The 24,826-nt window shown below is 39.1% G+C and overlaps 1 protein-coding gene across 1 annotated transcript in view; it reads right to left on the bottom strand.

Annotated features, from left to right (window-relative positions):
• AlaRS (alanine--tRNA ligase, cytoplasmic) overlaps window positions 1–24,826 on the bottom strand; it is a 449,485-nt gene that overhangs the window by 391,003 nt on the left and 33,656 nt on the right. The gene's annotated exons all lie outside the window — the stretch shown is intronic.

The raw sequence follows: 24,826 nt of genomic DNA, 5'->3' as shown, positions 1-24,826 counted from the left end.
ACTCACACATCCCTCCATATGATATAACAGAAGATTTGGATATCAGAAAATTTCCCAGAACAATGGACAACAGATATAATTACTCCAATTCATAACAAAGGTGAAAGAAGTCATCCAGACAACTATAGCGGTATTTCCATCCTTGACTATATGTATAAGTTTTTCTCTGAAATACTATATAATCAAATTAAAGAACTTAATCAAGAGTTAGGTGAATACCAGGGAGGCTTCAGACCTTGGAGAAACTGCTCTGAACAAATTATAACTTTGAAACTAGTCATGGCATATTACAGAAAACGAAAAAAGCCCCTTTCAATAAACGTTTAAGATTTCAAGAAAAAAATTTAAGAAATTTCAGACTTCACCCAAAGTTAATCAAATTGATTGAACTTACTCTAACTAATACAATTTCTAAAATTAAGTTCAGAGGAGAACTTTCTGGACCATTCTTGGTAACAACTGGTTTAAGACAGAGTGACGGATTGTCACCTCTTGTTTTTAACTGTGCACGAGAGTACGTTATGGGAGAATGGTATGAGAATAACTTGAAAAATATAAAAATTGGAACCCAAAAGGATAACATACATTTGAACTATCTGGGATTTGCTGATGATCCAGCTCTTCTGGCCAATGATATTCAGGAAACAAAACAACAAATAAAATTGTTACAGGAAATAGCTGAAAATACCAATTTGAAAATTTCATTTGAAAAACAAAAACAGAAATTATGCTAACTCAACTTCATATCTTGCTGGAACCCTACAAGTTGAGCTTCTGTGGAATTATCTTTCCTAAACCCGAACTGCCTTTTGTTGAACAAGTTATTAATTTTGCAAATATGTTTAATATGATCAGAAAGAATGCTTTCCCAAAGCTTATATGCAATGCATGTCAAACTGACTGGTCTGTAATTTTCAGCCTGTAATTATTAGGAAAAAACAGTATCATGCAATGTGTTTCTGTAAGGCAAGTAACTGAACAAATTATGTGGATAGATTTAGCAGCTGGAGGAATTAGGACAAGAATTGACTCAGGGTATCACCATGTGAGGGCACAGATGAGGATGAAGTAGATAAATTTTATGAACACAGTGATATCATAGTCAAAATCAACAGCAAAGACAGTATATATAGTGATTTCAAAGCAAGAATTGGAAAGAGAATTGAAGGATATGAAAAGGTGATGGGTAAATGTGAAGATATGATAGGTAATAGGAATAATGAATGTTAACTGGACTTCTGTGCTGGTATGACATATATCAAGGCTATTCACTGCTACACATGGGAGGATATGGGTACAAGATCCATAACAGAACACATCATATAACTGATTTTGAATTCAGGAAACTGTTAGGAACGTAAGGGTATTCCAGGATTTTTCGATGATACAGACTACTATCTGATCTGCAATAAACTATCACTAGGCAAAGAACAGAGAAAGTGAAGTCAGTCTGCAGATGAATAAGGGTAGAGAATCTCCAAGGTAAGAAAATCAGCCAGAAATACATGGATATGATTTAGAGAAAAGTTCCAAAGAACAGACAGTCAGCAGTTTCAGGATTCAGGAGAATGGATGGCTTATAGGAATGCTGCAGAAGGAACATCAAGGGGATACCTTGGAACAATTACTGTATGTAAATGCTACAAAATGTGATGTGTGTAAATCATAATGCTTAAATTTCTGATCTCAAAATGCTCCAAATCACTACTCCTGAATATAATGTATTTATATTTGTCTTAATTCTGTTGGAACAATTAAACAGATCTGTCAGCTGATGTTATCCTTCAGTTCATCTACACTGTGGTGATCTGATTAGTAATTAAAATGTAATGTAATGTTCCCAATGATTACAGGGATTTAAATTGGGAGATGACGAGGGCCACATCTTGTTGCTACTAAATCTATAGTTAAAAAGACTGAATTGTCTGCAAGGAATCATTAGCTATACAAGCCCCGGCAGAGCCCTGCGGCAAAAATGCATAACTACTTTCCTTCTCAGTTAACTCAGTAGAAAACAAAAAAATAGAGATTGTAAATTTTTTAGCACATATCTTTAACTACCACCACTATTAAATGTTTCCTAAAAACAAATTAGAGCTAACATTGCACCATACTCCTTTTCCGATCCTGAAAGGGTTCCTCATCGAGCATATTACGTTTGTGGCAAGTCTGTATCAGCAATTTTACAAATGAACATATTCATGCAAGATGAACCCAGTTACATCCAAAAACAGAAAGAGATGATAAAATTTTCCCCTGTGCATTTCATTCAAAATCCATTTGAAAATCTAATCTTACATACAGGATCACTCGGCTCATGTTCACGCACCACAATAACTTTAAAGGACTTTAGCACAAGTAACCTTGTACCCCTATGTACAGAACCCCATACAATGAGATGACCAAGAGAATTTTTACGTAATTTTCAAGGTTTTCACTGTTTTCTTCTGTGAGAACTGCATATCATATTTTGGTCTTCTTATTATGAACACCCCCATAGCGTGAAATTTATCAACGCTTTAAGGATTGGGTTTTTGAAGCACCGACACACTCAATTTAGGTTTTTGCATGCTCATAAATAGACCCCATTATAAATTACTAGAGAGGCACATAACACATATTTTAAAAACTGTCCAAATCATACATGAAAAAATTAAATTTAAAAAATCACAAAATTACAAAACCTTCTACCTATGCAGGCTCGACAGGGTACCAAAATGCATAATGAAGCCTCACAGCATATGTCCCGGATGAAGATCATATGCATGAAATTAACCTTGGAGAAACAAACCCCGGCATCGTGGTCCCATTCCCCCTACTTTCTCGCTGAGCACCAGCTAAAGCACAGAGCATATGGGTTGCAGATCGTCCGAAGAAATAAAGTGGGCATGTAAATAAAATATATTTTAAGTAGGGTACTTATAATGAGAAGTAATACAGTAATATAATAAATGATAAGAATGGATTCTACCTTTTTGTTAAAACAAAATTTATTGCACTGAAAGACATATGTGAAAAGCACTGCACATAAGTTAAATGCCAATTACATTACCCGAGTGGCAATTTTAGATGCGCTACACTAACGTATCACCTGGGTAATATTGTGACTAATTACTGTCTCGTTCATAGTTGACTTAGTTATACTATGACATTGCCAGGTTTGAACCTCGTATCATTGTTTGTGCCTTTAATCCACCAATAAATATTCTTGACTCATTCATTTTCACCTTGATACTGATCCACACTTTACTACAAATATAAATGACACTATCTGCCCATTTGACAGAATCTACCATCACTTCACCTTCATTACAATTCAAGAACACACAAATACATATGATAAAATGTGCGGTTAACACTAGAACGGCCAGAGCGGTGAGCCGATACCCGCACCAATATCCCGGTAAAGGGACAAGGGAGAAGCAACATGGGAAACGCGAGGAAACGAGTACACTAAATAACACGAGGTCCAGTGATCGTGACAGGGAAAGGCCACAACATATAAGCCTCGAACTGGAGATCAGTCCCTTAATAATAGTAATGACACCAAAGGACTAACGCTACTACGAGTCAAATGCAAATTAACACACAAATCCCAAGTTTATCCACTTTTATCACCAAAGAAAGATACAAGTTCGTCCATTCATTACGGGTGGACGTCAAATTTCTATCATGTAAATCTGTTTGACAATTAAATGTTTGACCTTTTTCTCAGCCAGGCTTCCCACTGAATTACAAACGGTAATAAAGCTCAAACCAAAACGTTCAATTCCACAATACTCTATTGCTTCTCTCAATTATTTTTTCCCAAAACACCCAGACGGTCGATGTTCATTTACTTATATTTTTTCTCTTAGTTAATTATACCTTTCATTAAACAACCCATCAGAACAGAATAAAAAACATGCGTCAAAATGGACAAGGGGGCCGAGCAAATTAGTTATAAACCTCCATGGCTGGAAGCCACGAGATTGCGCACACCGTAAGTCAAATATCGCAGAAGGGAAAAAAAAAAAAAAAAAAGGAAATGGGGAATGAGAAATAAAATTATCGCCACAGGAATAAAAAATAAGTCAAATACAGGCCCGGTCAGGTATGAGCACAAATGAAAAGGCAATATAAAAACATCACATGAATTAAGAAGGGAAAAATATAAATAATATAGTGCGGCTTCTGCTCCGTCCAATCCGTACACATAACACCCACACACGCATAACCAACCACCCGAACATAATAATATATATGTGGGGCGAGGCCATCGGTCCGTCCAAAGGGCAATTTCACTCACATCGGTTTCCCCACCAAGCCGGGTCACCAAATCAGACTGCCTCAACATAAGGGATGCAGTATTCCGTAGGAACGAGAAGCATCGAACACAAGGTTCATGCGATAGGCAAACTAAGACACACAAAGTGTAAAGGTCACAATTCGTACAGATCCAATTTTACAGGTTCTGACACGAATGACCAACACTCATGTAATCGACAGATAAATGTAGAGAGGCACATAAATATGATTGATGGTTATGAATTTCATGTTTTTGGTCCATATTGAACTGAGAATAATATATAAGTGATAATAATAATAACGTAAACGTTTCCACCTTTTCAATACTACAATATATTCACAAAATTACAAATTATACGGTACTAGTTTCGACCCATCTAGGGGTCATCATCAGCCGTATTGGAGCAAAGATCATTTGTGGCAAAATCCTAAGACAATGTTATTTTAAAGAATAACAAGTGAAATGAGATGTTATGGTAATAGTTAATAATACAAGGAATATACATACTAAGAGGTTTTTAACAAAGAATAAAGTATAAATGGGGTGTTGTAAAAATTATAATCATGGAAATCAGTAAGTTCTTGTATTGAAATGAAATATGGCTTAGGGAGAGGGCTTAAGGTGGGGCTGAAGGGTGCGGGAGAAAGTGTAATTGTCTTGGAAAAGTACCTTTGATTAAATTTAGGATTGAGTTTAGGTTGGCTGCATTATTGTTTCTGAGGAAAGTGATAAATAGATCGAAGAGTATGTTGGGTTTCTCTGAGATTTCATTGAGATTGTGACTGGCATTAAAGTATTGGTCTAGGTGTATGTAGTAATTTTCCATTATGTTCAGTAAAGGGCCCTTGTTTGCTAATACGAGGATGTCCATGTCTTGTTCAATATTGGTGAAATTATGGTTATAATCTTGCATGTGTTGGCCGATGGCTGAAAACTTGTTGTATTTTATTGCGTTAGTGTGCTCGTGGTATCTGATAATGAAGTTTCTCCCGGTTTGCCTGATGTAGGTTTTTTTTACAGGTGGTACATTTGATCCTATAAACTCCTGATTTTAAAAAACTGCTGGTCTTGTTGATGTGTGAAGTATTGTATAAAACATTCATGTTCATATTGTTGGTTTTGAAGGCTATTTTAACGCCTTGTTTCTTAAAGATGTTGGTTAACTTGTAGATATCATTGTTGAACGTGAAGGTGGAAAATGTTAGAGGTTTGGTTATTTCTTTTTTGAGGGTAGTTTTTGGGCGATGTTTGTGTTTATTGATTATCCTTTCTATAAAATGATTGCTGAAGCCGTTGAATTTTGCGATTCCGCGGATTGTGTTGAGTTTGTTTTTTAGATCTTTATTGGACATAGGTATGCTGAAGGCTCGGTGAACTAGGCTGTTGTATGTGGCTCGTTTGTGGGACTGGGGGTGCACTGAATCTTGGCGAATGGTGGAGGCTGTTTGAGTGGGTTTTCTGAAAATTTTATAACTGAAAGAATCTGAGTTTCTAGTGATGGTTAAATCTAGAAAGTTGATTTTTTGATTTGATTCGGATTCTAGTGTGAATTTGATATGAGGATCAATACTGTTGAGTCTTAAGAGGGTGGTGGGTGTGTTAAGTGATTTCTCATTCATGATTACAAAGACATCGTCGACATATCTGGCCCAAAAGAGAATGTTTTCGAATTCGTTGTCAATTTTGGTGTATTCGAGGAAGTCCAGGTATATTTCTGCTAAGATACCTGAGGCCGGTGACCCCATTGCCAAACCATTTTGTTGATATATGACATTGTCAAAAGTGAAGAAGTTATTGTCGATGATAAGTTTTAATATTGTGATGAAGTCTTGTATCTCTAGTTTGCTTAAGTGGCTGTTTTTGTTTAAATTGTTTATAATAAATATGAAGCACTGGGACCGTACATCAGATAAGCAAATAATGCCCAACACATCTACACAAACACAACTGTACGCTCAAGGACAGAACAGCACGCACCAAAGGGTAAAATAAAATGCACGTACCTGAGAAATATAAAAGGACAATAAAATGGTCAGATAGGGATAATCACAGTTTAAATTTGCTAAAAACCTTCTGATAGGTCAGAAAAATGGTCTCGTTTAGTGTGGAGTCCATCTTGTTGTTCTCCTCGCGATCCCATTAAAAAAAGCAAGGAGTAACCATCATCATCTAATTTCAACAGGAAGCAAGGCCATCTAACGACGTAACTCGGAAATACTGAGTTTCACTAAATTTTACACTATTGAGATTCTTCCACTGTTTTGATACTTTATTTTGCCTTTTGGCAAATTTTTTTATTTATATGTCAACAGTACATGTTTCGTTCCTTATTTAGGAACATCCTCAGCTGTTATAGTGGCTTAGGTGAATGGTTAAGATTTTAAACACATAGATTTACAAATACATTGATTAACTTAAAAACTAAAACGAATTAAGATAGATGATATTAAAAACAATGTGGGGTTAGTGTGTTACTGGTATGAGAGCAGATGATTACATGGTTGACTGACTTAAAACTATGTCTATTCATTAGAATAGTTGTTCAAAAATTTTTCACTTTGTTACATAAAAAGTCTGTATGCAATTAAAAAAATTTTTAAAAATGTTTAACTTCATAACATTGTTCGAATTGTTGAAAGTTTTTCTTCCTTTCCTTCCAGGTAATAAGTTGTTGTATGTTGTGTGCTTGCTTATAGTGCTTTTGATTGAGTCTAATGTGGAAACTTTGGAGCCGATTGCTGATCTATTAATGTGAAGGGAGCCTCGTTTCAAATTTCTTGCTATAGCTGAATTCCGATTCTACTGTGACCCTGGAGGGACGTTTGATGCTGCTTTGTGTCTGGTGAAGCTGATCACTTGCAATACTGAGTTTTGTACAGTGACAGAAATAAGCATAAGACAGATATACAGGTTCGAGTACACACCAGAATACAAGTAATGAATAACATGCCATGAAAAATGGTGCACCGGTCATTTTAACTGTTAGCGAATTTCAAGGTATTTCCATGCTCATGCTTATTTTATGCACGAGGCTGTGCTTTTGTGACTTAATTTCTTAGGGTTATGTACATTCACGCCAAAAATTACATCCGTAGATGATAAGGGAACACCGATATTGTCCATTATACCTAGGAAGGCCATAAGCGGTAATTCTGACCGCTTCATTTCCTTGATACAGAGAGCTCTCTATTCTGCTCACTGCTTGCTTCCTGTGATATATTTACAAGTGGCGCTATAGGGGCGTATGACGTAACCAAATAGTATGCATCTAGCAGTGGTCGCGAGTGGACGAGTTAGAGCCTGTCCCTTGTGTAATATAGTGTGTAATAATGGCTTGGCGGCAAAAACTTACTCCTGTTTCTATGAAATAGAAAAACAAATATTCTTTCCGGCTGCAAACAAAATCAACAAAATATCATTGACTCTGTCTGGGTCAAGAGAGCTTCTTCTTTCTAACAACAGATATCCAGCAACACTAAAAATTATCTCATTTGCTGCGCTAGATGCAGGAATTTTAAAAAATTTGGCACAATGGTTGCAAGTTTGGGGTAAAGAGTACAGTTTTTGTTAGGCCATTTAAGTGAACTGTCGTTATTGACTGCAAGATATAGGTAAACTTTGTGTTTGCCTCATCAGTTTCAGTATCACGCCAAGAGAGGGAATATTTGTTCAGTGCCGTAAAGCTCATGCGCTCTGATATCCCCCACGCCCAAAGATGGTGTGGCTATAATTCACGTGTATGTTCTGTATATGTTTTATTTTGTTACTTTACTCAGAAACTTATGGATGTGTACTCCAATACTTGCAATTTTCATTATTTGCTTGGTGACTGGAGAGTCATTACGACATATGAACCTAAAAAGGTACAACAAAAATGTGAATCTTCTATGAAAATAGTAACAAATGTAATCAAGACTTGTGCAGAGAAATGTTGATCTTAGTAGAGAAATATACTGTATATCTGTTTTCGTAGGTGCCGAATAAAGTTTAAACGTACCTTAGTGTCATAATGTGTTGGTATGCAGAGTTAAATCGACAGCCTGTTTCCAGTCATTCGACCGGGCCAGGAATGGAATAAATGAAGCCCCATCTAGCGGTGAGGATAGGAATTGTGCCAGCTGCCTAAGCCTGTTGCACTCCTCTGGGGCAATGATTAATGAATGAGAGGTGAAATGAAATGATAATGGGAAGTGTTGCTGGAATGAAATATGAAAGGAAAAACCGGAGTACCCGGAGAAAAACCTGTCATGCCTCTGCTTTGTCCAGAGCAAATCTCACATGGAGTGACCGGGATTTGAACCACGGAACCCAGCGGTGAGAGGCCGGCACGCTGCTGCCTGAGCCATGGAGGCTCTTGGTACGCAGATATATTTAATCTTATAAACCCACAGAAGTATCCACTTCAAGAACATCAGTCGCCTGTTTAAAGGTTTTCAGGAAGCTGATGAAATGTCCCACCAGGTCGTTATCATAGCCTTCTAGCACTCTGGGTTTAAGTAACTCAAATTGTATAGTATTGCACATAAACAGAATTAAACATAGTAAAAGAACTGTTACATCTAGTGTCGACTTCTCGTTTTAGTGTTCTTTCAAAGTAATTAACACAACCAGTTTCCCTCATAAAACAAACTGAATTTTTGTAGCAATGATTTTAATGTGATATTTTCCTAATTTGATTCCATGTAAAGTTCATCAAAAACGTGTTTCCGTATTAAATAGTCCACCTCCATAGCGTATTGGTTAGTGTTATTCGCTGCTGTGTTCGGAGGCCCAGGTTCGATTCCCAATACTGCCAGAAATTTAAGAACGGCAGGAAGGCTGGTATGTGGTTGAAATGGTACATGCAGCTCACTTCCATTGGTGGTGTGCCTGAAAATAGCTGCACCACCTCGATATGAGGACATGAGTTTGCATTTTTCAGTACTAAATTCAAACAATGTATGTTACATGCGTAATGAGAGTAAGGTTCAAGGGCCTTCAATATATCTGACCCTCGATTGGACATGGAACACATGTTGTGTAAGTTCAGACTCTATTCCCAGTTTGACAAGCTTGTCTTTGATTTCCTCGCTTATATTTTCTCCGGTTTCTTCTCTTGTCTGGGAAAACAGATGTCACTATAACAAGGCTTTTCATTGTCCTTTTAGGATTAACCTAATGACCATTTTCACATTTCAGCGGCCTTTGATTGTGTTATGCGAGATGGTTTCGGAAGGGGGTAGAATATTATCCCTGTTTAACTCTTCCATTCTTTGCACCAATATTTAGTAGTACTTGGGACATCTCACGAAATTTAAGGTTATAAACTTCATAATTGGTTCCGTATTGAGTTGAGATTACACTCAAAGTAAATACAAAAACTTATTATTTCCACCTTCTCAATACATATCAATCCTGCAATGTTTACAATAACATTACAATATTATTAGTACCTATTAGTACCTATTGATATGTATTGAGAAGGTGTAAATAATTTTTTGTAAATCAAAGTGCATATTTTGACACATTTCTGCATAAGCAACTTTTCTGTGTTCTGTCAACACGTATTTTACAGACATGTGACCACAATGGTTATGTTAATGATTTTACTTCCCTCTATGGGTAACCTCAGATGGCTTATATGTTAACAATGAAAAACTCTGTTAACACATTCACTCCCATATCAAACCAAGGTCGGATTAGGTTTCTCGTCTGTAAAATACCATATCCGACCTTAGTCTGATTTGAATTTATGTCATATACTTACGTCCAAATCTACATTAGATGAAACAGTATATCAGTTTGCTGGTAGATAGTGGGCAGATGGAAATTTTCCTACAGCTTGGGGTAATTTTTCGCACTGTGGCATGAGTGATCAAAATAAACACTTGCAAATCCCGAAGTCTCTGAAGTGCGCAGATGGAATTCAAGTGGCGATGAGTGATGAAATGAATAACCACAGCAAGTCAGTAATCATACTAAGTCATCTTTTGAAGGTGTGTACAAATTTTAAGATTTTAGGAGTGATACAAAGTTAAATCTGTGTATTTCATGTTACCTAGCGAGTCTGGGTAGCATCTACAAATTGTTGGGCTACATGATTAAATACCCGTGAAGGGAGCTGGGAGCAAATGTATTAACAGGACACATAGCCTATCTGCTTACCAACATGATTAATCACTTTTGAAGCCTACTGGCATCCTTAAACTGAATTTGTGACTTAAAAGTTTATTCTTCACCACCTATATAGTTTCCCGTTCCATGTTGACCACGAGTATTGCTTGCTTGCCACGAGCATCACTTGCTCCTAGCTCGCTGGCGGGCGAAAAAGCCTCGCACTCTCATTCCATCTAGCAGTGTACTAGGCAACAAACTGATCCCTTGCTCAAACTCTAGCAAAACGTGACAATGCAGGGCTCTAAGACAGAATACCGGTACTTGTTGACCATACAACAGATGGACGATACCTAATACCGTGATCACTTGACTGCCTGGACAGCGAAACACTCCCGGTTCACGTGATCAGCTCTGGCTGACGGGTAACGATAAGCATATTGACAAAGACAGAAGAGTGAGAGGGATGGCTAAGTGTGACCGACTGGCTAGGAATGCAGCCTTGGGGCGGGGGTTTGCGAGTTAGGTATTTTTGTTTCAACAGCTAACCTCAACCATTCTGCAGGTAGAAAGAAATGTAGCTTCAAGAAAACAAACAAGAGAAAGGGGCTGGAATCTCTCTCCCCTTCGCTCCACTCTCTCGAGGCCATATATCTCACTCACCAGGGGTAACACACCCCATTTCAAAGAACTGTTCAGCTGTCCAACATCCAAAATAAGCGATCTAATTAATTCACATCTACCGCATTTTTCTCCGGGCACAATGGATATTAATCACACTCACCTTCTTCCAGCCCCTTTGCATATCACACTACTGGCTCATATTATTATTATTAATATTATTATTATTATTATTATTATTATTATTATTATTTCATCTACTGCGCCTCTCTGTGCATATACCTCTACTGCCTTCACATCCACATGACTCAGTATCCACACTAACCAAATGCCACTGGGTAATATTTCAAAGATCCTCACCGACAGGGAATTTATTACTTTACAACTTTATAACATGCAAAGAGAATTTTATTATAACACTAAATACAGTCATGTGACTTTCTAGATCAGGAGTTCACACGTCGAGTCAGCATTTTTTTTCTTCACTTAGCAACATCCTTAAACTAAAGAGGGGTGTCTCCAACCATGCAAATTTAATTCGTAAAGCCTCTGGCTACTGTTTAATCACACAACTGTTAATCGGAACTAACTGATTTAAATGGGAAAAATATTGAAATCAACCGAACCATTTGAATCCAACCCATCCACGAATGCTTCAGTATCAAATTTAACAACACATACGGCATATTCAATAAACATTAATTCAAGCACATACCCAGAGATAAATTTAGTGATTGACCAATAATCACCCTGTAGACAAATAATCACATTCTTATAAGAGAAAATTATACTCCTTCGAGATCTGCTTATCTCGCTGTCTACACACTAGACATGATAATCAAAATGCATGCAGTCAAATTTATATACAAAGTTATCATATTAATGCGACTTATTATGGTTTTTCATGTTAAGATCTCACTGGAATGTAGTCCGGCTCCATGGCTAAATGGTTAGCGTGCTGGCCTTTGGTCAAAGAGGTCCCGGGTTTGATTCCCGGCAGGGTCGGGAATTTTAACCATCATTGGTTAATTTCGCTGGCACAGGGCTGGGTGTATGTGTAGTCTTCACCATCATTCCATCCTCATCACGGCGCGCAGATCACCTACGGGTGTCAATTCAAAAGACCTGCACCTGGCGAGCCGAACTTGTCCTCGGACACTCCCGGTACCCCCACGACGCCCCCTCTCGCTAGTAGAGAATCCTGGGGTCATCTGGCTTCACAGCAGCTTCATGATATACTAGAAAACAACTATCTCCAAGCCATTGAAAATCCCATACCGTCCTTCCACTCTCGAATATCGCCTGCACATAGGCTCGTTCTCGTTGTCGCTGGTACTGGGCTCAAGGGGCATTCACATACATATGAACACAAATGTAAGTCTGATTATTCAAAGTCTGTTTATCTGACTTCTAAATAAGTACGATAATAGTGGTGTCCACTCAAAGGCTCAAGATGGACTACCATGAATGGCGATTAATGACCCTGAAGATAGCCACTCACGCCCCGTTCATTACAGATAGCGATACTTGATAATCTATCTGTCCCACAAACTGAGCCTCACTATTCAACTCACTCGTCCCTTGCTAATATGAATAAGTTTATCTGGTAGTATTTATAGCCTCATATAACTGCACTCAGGCATACTACAGAACTGTACATTTAGCTTTCACTGATGTCGTAGTATTTTCAGAGACTTTTGAAGAACACCTAGATCATCTGCGAGAAGTTCTCGATCGCCTTCGTAAGGCTGGGTTAACTGTTAAGTTGTCCAAGGTTGCCTTCGCTAAGCCCTCTATGTCTTTCCTAGGGCATATTGTGTCACCCGATGGCGTAGCAGTTGATCATTCTAGAACACAGGCCATCCGTGATTTTAAACCTCCCAAGGACATTAAAGGTATCGCCAGGTTCATTGGTATGGTGAATTTCTTCAGAAAGTTCATTCCTAACTTTGCTAATAGAGCGGCGCCCTTAAACCTTCTTCGTAGGAAAGGCATCAAATTCGAGTGGGGACCTTCTCAACAAGCCGCTTTTGAAGACCTTAAATTAGCTCTTTGTAATGCCCCTGTACTTGCTATGCCTGATTTCTCGAAGAAATTCATCGTCCAAACCGACGCGTCGTCGTCAGCAGTAGCTGCAGTCCTTCTTCAAGAGACTGAACTAGGGAGGCGACCCATCGCCTATGCGTCTAGGACATTGTCGGCTCAAGAAGCCAAGTATTCCATCTATGAGCTCGAAGGTTTGGCAGTCTTATTTGCCTTAGAAAAGTTCCGTCTCTATCTGGAACACGTTAAATTCGACCTGGAGACAGATAATCAAGCCTTAAGCTGGGTCTTAGGTAGGCCGCGTCGTACTGGTCGTATAGCCCGCTGGGCTATTCGTATTTCCGCCTTCCAGTTTGATGTTAGACATATCAGAGGTACCGAAAATGTTGTTGCTGATGGACTCAGCCGTATGTTTCATAACGACGTAGAGACCCACGAACCGGTCGACAGTTCATCACCTTCCGAGTCCATACTATCTGGTGTTAATGCCATCTTAACAGATGCTCCCATGCTTTTTAGGGATATTGAGAAATACCAACGTGAAGATCCGACGCTGGCTCCGATAATGGAAACCCTTTCTTCTGGGGAACATGCTGTCCCTTATGTTCTGAGGAATGGTGTTCTATGTTGCCCTTCGAGGCATGATAAGTTGATGAAAGTTGTTGTTCCAGCGGTTCTTGTACCTATGATCTTCAAATACTATCATGAGACCCCATTGGGGGGGCATCTTGGAATCTTTAAAACTCGTGAAAAGATTCGTGAAATGTTCATATGGAAAGGTATGGACGGTGAAATTCGGGAACTTGTAAAAGCTTGTAAATCTTGTTTGATCAGTAAACCCACCATGTCCACTAAAGTAGGCCTTTTGTCTTCTCATCAAGCGTCGCGCCCCATGGAACGCCTGTATATTGATTATGTAGGACCCTTCCCCCAGTCGAAGGGAAATGCCAACAAATTCATCTTTGTATGTGTAGATGGTTTTACCAGATTTTCTTGGTTATTTCCGACTAAGCTGGCTACCGCTCAGTCCACCATTACCTGTCTAAATTCTATTTTTGCTTCTTTTGGTCCGTGCCAATATATTGTATCTGATAATGCTAAGGCGTTCACATCAAATCTTTTTCGTAAATTCTGTTTTGACTTGTCCATCTCTCATGTAACCACTTCTGCTTATTACCCTCAACCATCTCTGGCTGAACGGGTTAACCGTAATCTCAGGTCCGCACTCATTGCCTATCATCATGAAGATCCTTCCTGGTGGGACACGTCCCTGCATTGGATAGCTTTTGCTTTGAATTCGGCGGTTCATGAATCTCACAAGTTCACTCCAGCTTCTTTAATGTTCAAGTTTGTTCCCAACTCGCCGCTCTCTAACCTCTGGTCTCTGAATGACATTCTACCCGAGATAATAGATCCGGACAACATTAAAGATCTTTGGAAGAAGGCTAAAGCCAATCTTAAAGTGTCTCATGAAAAGGTTAGGGAAAGGTATGATCGTGGACGGAGACCCACCACTTTGAAGGTAGGTGACCAGGTTATGGTCAAAAATTTTGTTCCCGCGGGCAAGCTTGCCCCCAGATTTCATGGGCCTTGTATCATTCTCGATTTTCTTACGCCGGTTACCTTATTGCTAAGTAATCCAGCCACCGAGAGGATATTTAGAGTTCACCTGTCCCAGGTGAAACCGGTGTAATTTCTGTGTTAACTTGCTTCATATTATTCTGAAAGGATATGAAGGTTATATTTTTTTTGAGTTTCACTTTTAAGGCATTCTGCCCCTTCTATAATATTTTGGTTTTAGATGTAAGCCTTTTGTAAAACCCACCCCGATCCGTTAAACTGCCATCCTGTTCTTGCCACGGCCATTACCACGCTCCCGTCTCCTGCTCCACCTTACACTGTGGCTTCATAATAGTAAATGCCATGGATATCTACACGCCGCTGGCCCCTCAACCTCTCCACAAGCCTGTACCCTCAAAGAAGATGATGGTCCAACACAATTCTGCCGCCTAGCTTTAATGTTTCAGCGCCCCCGCAGCCGCGCAGCGCCGTGCAGCGACTGGGGAGGGGGATGGGCCCCCTCCTCTCCAGCGAGGACGACATGTGCACGGCGAGCCGGAGCTCTCCTCCCGGCCAAGGCTGACGTGCGGCGCACGACCTGCTACTTGCCCGCAGCCTGTATATGTTCACCGCGGGCGCGGCGTGCTTCAACACCTCTGCTCCCCTCATAGTGCGGGCGAGCGGTATCTCAGGGTACTTGAGGGGTCCGAGCGGCCTCCGTTTGGACGCAAGCTGCAACGGCCGGTCCGGCCATCCAACTTCATCAACATCAACTACATGGACAGTTACTATAAGAGATAACTACATTTGGGAATTCAACAGCAATATTTGGTGGACCGTGCAAAAAATTTTTCTTCACTTCTAAGTATTAAAAGTTTATCTTCAGAAATTCAAATTCTACAAACTTAAAGACTTTCATTCACCTGCAACAACAACATTTTGAAACTGAATTAAGAAATCTTGTAAATGCTTCTGCTATCTATCTTCGTATCAACATCATTACTTGGACTTTGTTTCAAACTAATTTCATGTGTCACCCCTGGAGGAACTTTTGGGGGGGGAGGTCTGTACCGGGCGGTACACCTCTACACCGTTTATTTAAAAGTTGCGCCAGTTGAAACTCCTCTTCTGGAGGAAGGTTGAACTTTATCTACTCTATTAATTCTCTACTTTCTCAGAAGATGTCACCACGTGGAAAATTTTGAGTTTTTGAACTGTGTCACTTTTGATGTGTTTTTGTTTCGCTTGAAGTAAGAAGTGTGAACTTTCTCTTCTAGAGGACACTACTGAAGATCAACAATAGCGCACCCTAGTGCGGAGTCAAAGAACTATTTTGTTGGAGAAAATTTTTATTTCAAAAGTTTGTTTCTTGTTAAATTTCTTTCTGTTATTGTTTAAGTTGGCTGTATACCCCTCTTTTTCCCCTTGTTTTAGATTTATCCAATCCCGAATTTCTTTTAGTAATTTCTGACCAATCTGGTGTATCTTCCCCCAACTTGTATCTGTTGCGGGGTCCTATCCAATAAAAATATTGTGGGCGGGTGTTTTCATTCCCCTAACGCCTAGAAACTTCCGCGAGAGTATATAAACTGCTGATTTTAGGGTCTCCGGGCCACTTCTGTTCCATCTTTCAGTGTATTAAGTACATAGCAGGAGGCGGGAAGCGCCTCTTTCCTCGGCGGCGGTCAACAATAAGGTAATGGCCGATTAATAAATTCTTTCTTTTCTTGCTCAGCAGTTTAACTTTCGGGGCGGGTTCTAAGCGTTCAACCATGTAACCTTTTCCTAAAATGTAAAAACAACTGGTATCTATTCTATTTTAAAACGACATATCGGGATAGAGAGTGCTTAACCCTCTCGAGCTCCCACTCACATCGTCTTGAGGTGAACTTATTCTCTCAACCAATTCTTCCGTAATGTAATGTAAATTGCTATTACGTCACCTCTGTAGTATGGGATTAGCCCTTGCATCAGTGGCCTAAGAGCCAAAGTAGGTCTTAAAAACCAAGTGTATTAGGAGTGCAAGTTCGCCTCCTCTCAAATTGTTTTAGAGGTCATTTAATTAACCTGCTTTTCATTTAATAGACCTCAGTAGATTGGGTATTTTACCCCTGTGTTTATGTCCGTTGAGGACAACTTGAAGGTGGAGTTTGGTGCGGCCTAGGAGAGGCTTAAATTAAAGAGCGTGTGGCTCTTTTGGAAACGGAGTGTTGTATGCCTCGAGGAGGCTTTACTGTGTAATTTGGAGCAAGGGCTCCAGGGTTTGATTGGGGTCGTCTGCCCCTTTGTTAAAATGTGTATATCGGAAAGTTGGGCTAGTTGCTCAAAATTGTGAACTCAGGGCTCGAAGCCCAAACTCTGTAATCCCTGTAATTGTACATTTCAAATTGTGTTTCGGCTACTAAGTACCTGTTCTTTGTTATTACTTAATATTGAAAAGGAAATATAACCTTGTTAACTTTTACATTAACTTTGATTCTGTAGTTTGAGACCCATTCACGCCCGCACCTTCTTACACCTCTACCTACCACCAAAACACGGTAACAAAAATATCAGTTACATGTTCACAAGCGCTAGTGACGTGACCCAGCCACAAAATTAAGCTCATTCGTATTGCCTGATTCAAAGTACTAGTTTTAATAATACCTCATACAGTTATTCACCACAAGAAAGGTGCTAATCACACAAACACACTGTTGGTCTCACACACCCTTCACACAATGGATCCAAAACATACCACTGAACATACACATCTGAAGAACTATCTGGATGGCCTGGATACTATAGAGATATAGATGCTGTGCACTTAGTTACAGTCCCTTACAAAGCCACAGACTAGAAATCACCGAGGAAGGGGAAAGCTCCTCCAACATTTAAAAATTTGCTTCATTACGAATCATCCCTCAGAGTCAAATGAATACTCATTTTGTAACTCCTTACATGCGATATATCCACTGATCTGTTTTCGCTCAGATTTGATCATAGGTTTCAAAGTAATTAAGGTTGCAAATCTTGATTTAAAGCACGCATTCCGGAGGCATGGCTTATCCATCAAGGAACCCTCATTCTGAGCTAGAAAACCCCCCCACAGGCATCCAGTTTAATGGAAATTTCCACGACTCTAATTATCTTCATTACACACGCGTCATAAAGTACTGTAAATCAAATTTTCATATCATTAGACAGCATAAATTATGCACAATTATGATCTTTTCTGCGTAATTTTGCTGTGCTTGGGACAAATTATAATTTTCTGAGTGCACCAATATGTATGTTGGCTGGCACACATGGAATGCGCAGGTAAATACGGGAAAAACTCAACTCTTATTTTAAAACACTTAAAATAGGCTCCACCCTAATGATGCTGAGATGGAGCTGAGCTTTGCATCTTGTTGCTGTCCCTGTTTATCGACTGTGAGGATCTATTCCAAGATCTCGCTATACTGGAGCGGGCAGCCTTTGTTCTAAGCCATGAGATCCGCTGCTCTCAACTCCGCTACGCGTTTTCTACACCCCAGACATGGCACAAAGGATGTGTATAACCTAAATATGTAATAAATTTGTCCGGGAAATAGCACATATGAACACTTCTGGATATACAACATGTCTATTGGCGTGAAACTGAAATGTTTCAATGTGGTGGTGGACACAGCATGTTATTACAGTCTTTGTTTTAATATATGGTCCTTTGGTTCTCTTTGTGGACTGACTTCATTTTGAGGCAGAGAACTTATCAATGAAATGAAAGAAGTGTAGAATTGATTTATAATGATTACTGACCATGATCTGAGAAAATACATGAGTGTGGATGAATGGATCAGTAGCCTTATACTTCTAAGGGTTTTTTTTCTTTTCACAAGTTGCTTTACATCGCACCAACACAGATAGTTCTTATGGCGACGATGGGACAGGAAAGGGCTACGAGTGGGAAGGAAGCAGGCGTGACCTTAATTAAGGTACAGCACCAGAAGTTGCCTGGTGTGAAAATGGGAAACCACGAAAAACCATCTTCAGGGCTGCCAACAGTGGGGCTCGAACCCACTATCTTCCAAATACTTGATACCGGCAACTGCAGTTATTGAGCTCAGACTTCTATGGTATGTTTGTGTACATGAAACTCAGTATATTTCCTAAAAAACAAATGCAGTCCTTTCACAATTACATCAGCCCATTTTTGTACTCAGGCTGAGAGAGGATTTCCCAGATAACTATTTTCCACGAACTGTACACAATAAAAGTTTTGCACCTCTTTGCAGATGGTGGTTGTAATTATTCTTAGTTACTATCACTTATTACTTCACCCTTGTTTATGATATTTTCAGGAAGGAAGTCATCGTCAACTTCCTCATCTGGCGGGGGAGTTCAGAATCCTCACTTCCAAAATTCATCAAAAATTTTTAATACTTTCCCACTAACTAGAACTATTTCAGCACAACTGTGAGCAGCCATGTTCATCAGTTAGAAGTTGATTCCCAAACACCATAGACATTCACATAAAAATAAAAGTTTGTGGCACTTCGCGTGAGAATACAAACAACCGCAAACTTCAGTAATGTGGCCAATAGATGGCAGATAATGTATGTTTTTGAATCACTGCTGAAAGACAGAGAAGCAAAAATATGACACTCGGAAGTTCGACACACAATATACTGCGTTGTAACTGCTGTGGCACTTTCTGCGAGACGCAATATATTGTGCCATGACCAACATTGGGTTAATACAGTAGAAGATTAATTTAATGAGGTCATCACATTATAGCTTAACCAGGTACATGATCTATACAGTGGCATAAGATTAGGGAAAAAATAATATGCTACAAAAGAGCACAATTTTATGAGACACTGTACCTAAAATACACACACTGGACATTCCATTCTTCACACAATCGATTATATTCAACTTATTGTTCACAGAATACGCTTTTCTTTGTGACTTCACAGCACCTGCACTGAACTCAAGACTTAACTAGGAGATAGTGTGACGAAAGTTAAAAGCCAACATTGTCGCTTGTTTTGTAAGCACAGGTGCAGGCAAACAAGTTGTGGAGGGGGATCCCATAGAAGAGCTTGGCCAATTGTTCACGTCCCCCACCTCCCCAGTTCTTATTTTTAGAATTTGCTTTACATCACACCGACTCATATAGATCTTATGGCGACGATGGGATAGGAAAGGGGTAAGAGTGGGAAGGAAGCAACCGTGGCCTTAAGATACAGCCCCAGCATTTGCCTGGCATGAAAATGGGAAATCATGGAAAACCATCTTCAGGGTCGCCAGAAGCGAGGTTTGAACCCACTATCTCCCTAATGCAAGCTAATAGCTACGTAACCCAAACAGCGTGGCCAATTGCTCAGCTGATCACGTCCCATCATTCTCTGAATACACAGGCTCGCAGTTTCTAAAACCCATCCAGTCATCCCCTGTAGTTCTGTTAGTGCGGAGTCTGTTAATACTAGTAGACTGTAATGCTGCAGAATCCCTGTACACAGTTTGTTATTACATTTTAAAAAAGAGAAATTTATAGATTACTTTTTTGGAGATATACTTTTTACCGTGTTCAATCCAAATCCATTGTGAATCGTCGTTCTATGTTTAACTGGGCTTCCACTGTATATGGATTATATTACGACTTGGAACTCTCCAAATAATCTGCTAAGAGCACAACCAGACTGTATGAACATACGAATCAAAAATGAACACCGATTTTGGAATACAATAATTAGGTCTTCTTCTTCTTGTTCTTCCTCCTCCAGATAGAGTTACTTGGGACCACATTTGTTCCAGTGTTTGGCTTTGATTTTCACCTAGTGTTGTTTTTATCTTATCCCAATGTAGATCCTTTCTTTCCTCCAAACAGGGGGCATACCTTTCTTCTTCAGTGGTTTTTCCTGACAACCACAGGCTTTCTTCAGGATCGATATCACAACTTGCCTGTTTTGTAAGTCTGTCAGCCCCAGTTCTTTCGTGTCTCATTCTCCAACAACCACGTGATGTGAACTTTCTTGTTTTGCCAAAAAGTGAACAGGCGACTGGTCAGTCTGTTGGGAGATGATCTTGTTACATGACCGTACAAACTTGCAGCACAAGTAGAGCTCTGAATTGCCACAACTCCAGTATTCCTCATCCTCCAGTACCAGACCTAGGATCTTTCTGAGAATTCTTTTTTCTCTCTCTCTCACTCACTCCCAGTTTTTCAACGAAGCCTTTTCTATATAGTGGCAGACACTCCATGGTCCTCAGGGCAAAGGACTATTGAGTAAAGTTCCAGCTGCAGATTTTCTGACATCGCTTGTTGTAGGTGAGTTGAGACAGTTGAAGGCCAGTTCCAGCTTGTTTAGCAAGTGGAGAGGGCTGCTTTCTCTGACAAGTTGGGTTCATCTCACAACGTTTTCAAGGACGCAGTTGAAGAGTAGTGGGGAAAGCCATTCGCCTTGTCTGGTCCTATTTGATCACAAAGGTTTCTGAGATTTTGTCTCTGAATTTAAACACTGAGTAGCATGAGAGACAAGGTCGAAGTAGGAAATTTCCACTAACCCTCGCCTGGCCTTGAGTGGAGGATTATTGGCTCACAGTTGTCCAGTCAATATAACTGGATCACCCGATAAATTAAAAGCTGCAAGGGTCAGGTGAGACAAGTAGGGCAAATTAGGAAGTACAGTTGGCTCTGTTTTCACCCAAAAATTCACAGATCTGATGAGGCACATTGTTGTAAACCCAGTTCCAGGAACTGTTTCTCCATAACTTTGGCCTTTTCCTCCAGGTTCTTCCCTTAGTTTTCAGGCCTTCAATATAATATTACTAATTCACTCTGTTCTTATAAGACAAAATTTGGGATATAAAACACCAGTGATGGAAAAAGAAAGAAAAGTCATGAATATCACTTTTCAGTTTAACATGACCTACTGTACTACTTTTTTGGTCACAATGAAATGTTTTCCAATGCACTGAAATGATAGTATATTCGTTACAACATTAAGTCAATAATCTCACGTATCATCACTAGTTAAAACTGTTTTCATAAAATTATTAACACAATTCAAAAATTACAGTCAGGCGGATTTTTTTTTTGGCTAGTAATTTAACGTTGCACACACATCGAAAGACGCACAGATCAGAGTTGCCAACTCATTTTCTTCTATGTCCCCATAGACCACTTGAATTGGTCACTACATTCACTCTCATAGTCACTATGCCAGAGAAAAATGTATATAAATATACAAAATGAATAAGAACAAGAATTATAGAATAAGCACTTAATAGACATGAAGACAAAGATCTATTTACTAATATGAAAGTTACGCATTAACTTCCTCATGCTAGCTTTTCTAAATTTTTAGTTTCAGCTTTGTTTCTCAGTTCTTTCCAGTTCTTCCCAGTATTTCCGTAATTCCAATAATTCTCATTTTCTTCACGTCATAGCTATCTAAAGAAACTAATAACTACTACGACCAGTATTTTATATATTTAAAACTAAATACTGACTAAAAACTATACTTTATGAACTGCTTATCACACTATGTAACAATACAGATAACTGAATTCACCGATTACATGACGTAAAATACTGCAGGTGAGAAAAAACAAGGGGATTCACCTAGCACATATTTCTGCACATGATGAGATCATGTTCACCAGCTTATCCAAACAAAAACAGTAGAAAGTTTGTCTCCTACAATGGAAAGTACTTTTTATATCATGACTTTTTGACTCAGTATTTGGGTGAAAAACTCAAACATTTGGAAGTAATTCAGAAATCCATCCCTACTTTATAACAAAATGAGCCAAACATCCCTATGCGCAGAGACAGTTGGCAACACTGTGGCCTTCATTAAGGTACAGCCCAACCATATGCCCAATGTGAAAACTGGAAACCACATAAAACCACCTTCAGGGCTACTGATGGTGGGGATCGAATCCACCATCTCATGAATGCAAGTACTGACAACAAATGAATTTCATATTTGTTCTGTACTGAATTACAATTTTAAGAACAAAGAATTTCCAAAAGGAAATTTTGTTTACATATCCACCTGTTCAATACTGTACAACTATTTAGCTATAATAAATAGTTTAAATTTATTTAACACTAGCTGACCCAACAGACGCCGTTCTGTCAAAAATAAATGACAATGGAACGAACTGAAATTCAGTCTGTACTGCATGCAAAAAATCAGAATAATGCAAATTATCAACATCAAATGAGTTAATTTTCTTCTGCTACCAAAAGTTAGTAACAAACTACTGGAAAAACGTGTTTTCATTACCTGCAATATTAATATCTTGATTGTGAATAAGGAAATGCTGGAATAGGTCACAGCATATCACTACCCAGAAATAACCCTGATTGACTGTAACGTAGATAGGAACTGTTCAGCAGGTCTTCAAATCCCTCACAGAACCATAATTATCCCCCGTTGCAAATTAAGTAATTTGATAAGTTGATGGCGTGAAGATAATGTGGCAAAAGTTACTCCTCTTTCTTCATAGGAAATAACTGTCATAGAAAACACTGATTCCAATGAACACTATGAAGATATTTTTCACTGTAAAGCTTTAAGGTACACGATATATTTTGTTTGATTACCTGGCGCATAAACTAAGTTGATGGTTTTCCAACACGGGAACAGGCAACATACAATTGGCTATGCGAGAAACATGGGTTTTCAAGATTAATGCTGCAAACACTTAATGAATGGCCCTGGGATTTATTTATGGTCATAGCAAAAGCGACCCGCATTGGAAACTGCAGTCGTTTAAATTCAAATGGTATGTCAGTCGGAATTATAGATGCGTGGTATTAAAACGTCTTCTTTATCCTTCCCCGTTAGAATGGTTGCTTCGATCACGTTGTTTGTTATATGTTAAAAGAAAACAATGTTGTATGTTATTGAAAATTGGCATGAAATTGTCCCGAAGTACATAAGTTGCCCCAAATGAAGACATTTGAAAGCAGCTGTTATATTTTTGGATATTTGTAAGGAAATGTATGGAATCTGTTCCTGTTCCTGAAACCAATGAGTACAATGGATCTGGTGGTGGAATCAATGGCACTAATTTCACTTTGCAATTTGCGCAACACAATCCCATCCTTTTTATTTCAAAGCCTTACAATTTTGGCAAACTGAGTGCATAGATCCAATAGCAACGCACTGGTAGGCACTGTAGTCAATTGAAACATCGTATCTGAAAGCAGTTTGTTTCAAATTTGCAAGATTATTAATAAACGACGCGCTGACGGGTATGTGATATTCAAATCCTTTCAGTTTCATGTCGGACTTCACGTTGTTGTGCAGTCCGATTAGAATGAAAATTTGCTTGGCTTGTAGCGTTTCGAATTCTTCGACCGAAGTTTCTCCGTCCGCGTCTTATAGGCGGCATGAGTCTTAAAATGAGTATGTGTATGGAAGCACACACAAAATAAACCAATCAACCAAAGAAATCAATGAACTTGTTTGTTGAGAAGCGTTTGTTGAGAAGCGAAGATTTAAAAACAATCAGCGTAGACAAAGGTCTCCAACAAAACACAATACTGCATGCGACTGTCTGGAGAGCGTAACTTGGCGAGATCCATACCGGCAGTCGAGGCAGCCAGCCAGCCCGCGCGAAACCAAAACCCAAGGAGACATTCTCCTGATCACAAACTGAGAACTAAGCAAGATAAGAACTTGGGGTTTGTTTTAAAAATAACTTCCATATCTAAAGACCATTTGCCTAGCTTTGACCCCCCATGCAAATTCAATAGCAAAGAAGTTGGCCAGCGACTGACTTTTTCGTGCCTGCACATAAAAATCTCTGAACATGACTGAAACGAAACACAAACAGTGTATTTTCTTATCATTTAAATTTAAAAACAAACTTATCTACGTCAAGCTGAAATGTTCCTTTACCAGCAGTGAAAAAATTACAAATATAGTGAATATATAGTAGGAGTTATGACATGATAAGTTCTATGCAATGAAGATTTTGCATTTGAGGTAACATTCCATTATGTTAACATTTTCACACTCAATTATTTTGTAAACCTCTTTTTGTTAACGGCATCAAATGCGGCTTGAAATTTTGTTCGTGATCCTATATTCACCCATTTTAACCAAAAACAGTGAGATTTTTCGGACATTTGGCAAACGCACTGGATTAGGGGAAGGACAGCGCTAAGTGCAAACGTGGGAGAAGGAAAGAGTGACGAACATTTTGAATGGAAGAAGAGAAATGGGTCTTTTACGT

The sequence above is a fragment of the Anabrus simplex genome, chromosome 7 (genome assembly GCF_040414725.1).
Source record: "Anabrus simplex isolate iqAnaSimp1 chromosome 7, ASM4041472v1, whole genome shotgun sequence".
Lineage (NCBI taxonomy): Eukaryota > Metazoa > Arthropoda > Insecta > Orthoptera > Tettigoniidae > Anabrus > Anabrus simplex.
This window is presented reverse-complemented; position numbering and strand designations above follow the sequence as displayed.